Source organism: Hylobates moloch, unplaced genomic scaffold (genome assembly GCF_009828535.3).
Source record: "Hylobates moloch isolate HMO894 unplaced genomic scaffold, HMol_V3 SCAFFOLD_6, whole genome shotgun sequence".
NCBI lineage: Eukaryota > Metazoa > Chordata > Mammalia > Primates > Hylobatidae > Hylobates > Hylobates moloch.
The window spans coordinates 50,034,405-50,039,686 of record NW_026652281.1 but is presented as its reverse complement, the minus strand read 5'-3'; the positions used below and the strand labels follow the sequence as shown (position 1 = coordinate 50,039,686).

General features: G+C 38.0%; 1 pseudogene; it reads left to right on the top strand.

Annotated features, from left to right (window-relative positions):
* The first annotated feature begins 3,887 nt into the window (after positions 1 to 3,887).
* Positions 3,888 to 4,651, top strand: LOC116470977 (proteasome activator complex subunit 2-like; annotated as a pseudogene).
* Positions 4,652 to 5,282: the final 631 nt, after the last annotated feature.

Genomic DNA, 5,282 nt, shown 5'->3' with positions numbered 1-5,282 from the left:
GGATTTCGGTATTATTGAATTTAGCACCTGAACTGAAAGAGTGTAAAACCTTAGTCTTTCCTGATGAACATTGGGCATTAAAAAAAATTATTTGCACTACAGGCCAGAAAAGTTAAGAGGTGAGGTGCAAAGGTGACAGTTTGACAGGTTTACCCAGGTGTGGGATCATTTGACAAAAAGTCTGAAATCTCTACATTGATGAATTTGTAAGTAATGAAAGTGGGAAGAAATTCACAGTGATTGATGGCTTTACTGTTAGAATTAGACTGAAATGCTTGCCAATATTAAGAGAAGGTCAAATAATGAAAACACAATTTATTTCTATAAAGTTTCCCAGGTTGTGAGAACTTTCAGATACATTATCTTACTAAAGCTTGTCAATGATTTTAAAGTAGATATGTCAGGAATTATTGTTTTGATTTTACAGAGAAGGCACTGAGCCTCAGAGAAGGAGCTGCCTAAGGTGATAATCATAATCAAAGCTCTCACTCAAGTTTTCTGACTCAAACTCTTATGCTCTTTTCAATATGCTATGCAAGGAAGCCAAGAGAAGGAGATAAGTACATACTTGACATTTATTTTTTTTCAGGAACAACACATTTGTGATTCCATTCAATCTTCATGACACCCCAATATTAACCAATGATAAAGAACTATCATTTACTCTAGCCCTATTATATTTTTCAGGACATGCATATCTATTATTCCTAAATGCTCATAATAGCACTGCAATGTAGTGTTAATATTTCCATTATGCAGATCAAGAAAATGACTCACAGAAAGATTAGAAGACTAGCCCAGGATCCACCAAGCATCTTTTAAAAACACAAAGCTCATGTCACCTAGCCCCTTCTGTTTAACCCACTAATGGATCCCCACTGGTCTTAAATAATGATTTGCTATGTGAAGTCTTGATCTTCTTTCTCCAATCTTATATTGCTCCATTATTTTCCTTGTTATCACCCTTGTCCCATTCTCTTTGCATGAAACTCTAGTCTCATTCACCCAGTTAACTCTTTTATTTCCTCAGACAAACCTTCCTGACTAAACCAGTCTCTACCATCACATTCACTCACTTTTTACTCTTGTACAGCCTCTTTTTGATAGCACTTCAACAGCTATAATTTTATATGTATCTGTAAAATTAGCGGAATATTGTTTCTGTCACCTCAAATCATAACTTAGATGAGGGCTGGGACCCTGTCTTTCTTTTTCTTGCCATTTTATCACCAGCTTCAGTATAGCACTTGCACAAGTCTTTTTAAAACAGAGATTATTTATTCTTTTATTTAACAAACATTTGTAGCATACTTCAATGTGCCACACTAAAACTGTAGAATGTACCAATGGAAAAGAAACAGTATCTTGAATGGATCTGCTCTTTCATAAAGTAACTCTCATTCTTGACTTATTTCTTCCTAATTATATAAGCTAGTGTTATATAGGTGAGAAATTTTTCAACATATGGGTGGTGAACTTTTCTATATCTCTTTGGATGCCTTTAATTGGCTCCATTTTTCAAAGACAAGTCCAAATAGGCATTCTTCACAGAAGCTGTTTATTATTATTATTAGTTGTAGTAGTATTCACTTTCTCCCAACTTACAGAAACTGTTCGCTTTCACATACTTTTATGATACCTTGGTTTTGCCACATAATCTGTCTATTTTATGGTATAGTTCTTGAATGTGAATTTCTTTAGTTAGTAAATTCAGATTCTTCATTACAGAAGCAATGTCTAATTCATCTTTCTGGCCTTTGCAGTTCTAGAGTAGTGATTTGCACATAGTCAGGACTCAGGAAATTCATGTTAATAGAGAGCCCATGAAAGCAGACATCCTGGTAAAAAGGGTTGGTGTTATTAGTAAGGTGCCAGAAACCTAAAAGCATAGCTCCCTTTGACTTGCTTCTATTTCCAGACATTTCATATGTTGTGGTGTATGTAATTTCCACTCAAACTCTCTAATACCAATTGGATTCCTACAATTCACTTCAATTCTGACAGTAGCTACCTAAAGTTAATGTCAGTTACCACCACAGGTTTGAGGGCTTAGTCTCACGAGACTACCCTCACTTCAGAAGTTCCACACTTCTGAGGTATGGGGACCACCCATACTATTGATCAACTGGCTATAAGTGCAGGGTTCTCATGATCCTCTTTCAATTTTATATAATTCACTGCAATGACTGACAAAACTCAGGAGTGCCGCATTTATTATTACAGTTTTACTATAAAAGATACAACTCAGGAATAGTCAAATGGAAGAGATGCATAGGGCAAGGTTAGGGGCGTAGGACCTGTGCAGAACTTCCATATCCTTTCCAGGCTCCCAACACATTTATGGGTTCACCAACCCAGAGGTTTCTTGAGCCTCATTGTTTCAGGGTTTTTATATGAGCTTTTCTTTTGTATATGTGATTGAATAAAATATTGGTCACATGATTAAATTTAATCTCCAGTCCCTCTTCTCTTAGCAGGTCAGGGAGTGGGACTGAAAGTTCCACCTCTTTAATCAGATGGCTTGTGATAAATAACAAAAGACACTGTTATATCTGAGGATTTCCAAGGGTTTGAAGAACTCTATGCCAGGAACCCAGGAAGAAGCCCAAATGTATTTTTTATTATATCACATGATAGAATTGGGAAGGAAAGGTGGGTAGAAGACATAACCCCACCGCTAACCTTGTTGCCAATGAAAGTCAATCAATCTGTGCCTCATATTGAAGAATTTTGATTAAAATAAAACAGCTTTCCTCCAAATTTGCTAAAAACCTAAGAATATGAGTTGAATTAAAAAATTATCTTTAAGCCATTTTTTATAAACTAAAAAATATCTTGAAAACAACATAAAAATAACTAAGATTTTGATTTCGGATCAAAAGAATATGTCAACAACTTCAAAACAATTCCTGCTAATGAATCTACTATATATATTTTGGAACATTTAATGAAGTGATAACATTCATAAATGGGCTTAAATACTGGAGACATTCATTCTTATTCTCTCTCTCCCTCTCTGTCTCTCTCTTTCTGTCCTCTCTCCTCTCCCACGCTCATGCACTAGATTGCTTGCTTTCATTCTTCCTCCTTCCTCAAACAGAACAACCATTACTCTCGAACTGCAGAGACATGAAGATCAACTGCTCCACATCTCCGTGTAGCAGGAATGTTTTAAAATTTAGTATGGGCGTGGCTGATTTTAGGGATCCCATTCTGCCATTCCCTCCCAAGTAAGAATTAGAAAAAAATCTATCATAGCAGCAATAAAAGGATGAGAGAGAGAAATTGGGATCTTCAAAATGTATGCATGTTCATGTTTGTGGGGGAAGGAGGAGACACATATTATTAGATGGAGGAGTAGATAAGATCCAACCGCATCAAACATTAAATGCGGTCAATCTTAGCTTTTCGTTTTCTAAGATTCTAATGAAAGCCATGAACCACGTCTCCAGAAAATATAACTCACATGAATGTAATTTGGGATAATTCATAGATGCTCTAAAGCCTAGGAAAATCCTTAGACAGAAGAGAGGAGTATGCAAACACAGTTTCCCAGAACTTCTGCCACTCAGATCAGACCATTTTCTGAAAATACGGTGGATAACAGAGCTGTTCTCCTTCTTGCACTGGAGAAACTTGTGCAAAATATATAGGTTGCCTTTAAGGCCATACAGAAATATCCAATATTTTTAACAGAACAGTCTGATTTACTACATCTAAAATTATAACACAGGGGTCTGTTTCCATTTCAAATCCTTAAAGCTTTTGATTTGTTGAGTACTGAGAAAAAAAGAAATACAAAGAGATGCATACATCAAGTCAACACCTTCATCCCTAGAGTTTCATCAGGCTATTTACATCTCAAAAGAGATCTTCTAGTGGCGACTGAAGCAGCATGGCCAAGCCCTGCAGGGTGCACCTGAGTGGGGAAGCCCATAAACAGGTGGAGGTCTTCAGGCAGAATCTTTTCCAGGAGGCTGAGGAATTCCTCTACAGATTCTTGCCACAGAAAATCATATATCTGAATCAGCTCTTGCAAGAGGACTCCCTCAACGTGGCTGACCTGACTTCCCTCCGGGCCCCACTGGGCATCCCCATCCCAGACCCTCCACCCAAGGATGATGAGATGGAAACAGATAAGCAGGAGAAGAAAGAAGTCCCTAAGTGTGGATTTCTCCCTGGGAATGAGAAAGTCCTGTCCCTGCTTGCCCTGGTTAAGCCAGAAGTCTGGACTCTCAAAGAGAAATGCATTCTGGTGATTACATGGATCTAACACCCGATCCCCAAGATTGAAGATGGAAATGATTTTGGGGTAGCAATCCAGGAGAAGGTGCTGGAGAGGGTGAATGCTGTCAAGACCAAAGTGGAAGCTTTCCAGACAACCATTTCCAAGTACTTCTCAGAACGTGGGGATGCTGTGGCCAAGGCCTCCAAGGAGACTCATGTAATGGATTACCGGGCCTTGGTGCATGAGCGAGATGAGGCAGCCTAGGGGGAGTTCAGGGCCATGGTGCTGGACCTGAGGACCTTCTATGCTGAGCTTTATCAATCATCAGCAGCAACCTGGAGAAAATTGTCAACCCAAAGGGTGAAGAGAAGCCATCTATGTACTGAACCCAGGACTAGAAGGAAAATAAATGATCTATATGTTGTGTGGGAAAAAAAAATCAAACTTAAAAATTTTTAATTTATTTACACATATAGGATCCCCTAGTTTTCTTTTGAATTTCTTTCAGAAGAAAACTAGGGGATCCCACATGTGTAAATAATTTTTAAATGTATAGTAAGACTCATCCCCTCCATTTAACCAGTAAGAAATATAAACGTAGTCATTTTTAATGATCCTCTTAAATCTATGTGTTTAGCAAGTGGTGAATTCACCATTACAGATAGATTCATACACGCCCTGACTTTTGAGTCAATAAGATAAGACCTAGTAATACTTACTTTTACCAAGCATCCCAAATGATGGATTAGTCATAAACTGTAATATTTCTCAGAACTTTTAAAATCTTCGGTTCATATGTATTACACCTACCTCAGGAGGCCTCTGAAAAAATGCAAATGGTAAACAGTTTCACCCAAGACCCACTGAATCAGACTCTGTAAGGGGTGGGGTCTGGGAATGAACCTCTTCAGGCAGCTCCCAATATTATTCCAATTCACACCAAAGTTTGAAACCTACTTCACTGGAAGTTCCTTCCAGTCCTGTGATTTTTATGATCCTGGTTTATGACTAATCAGCCTAAATTTTACTTGGTAGACCACACGTCTCCCTGCCA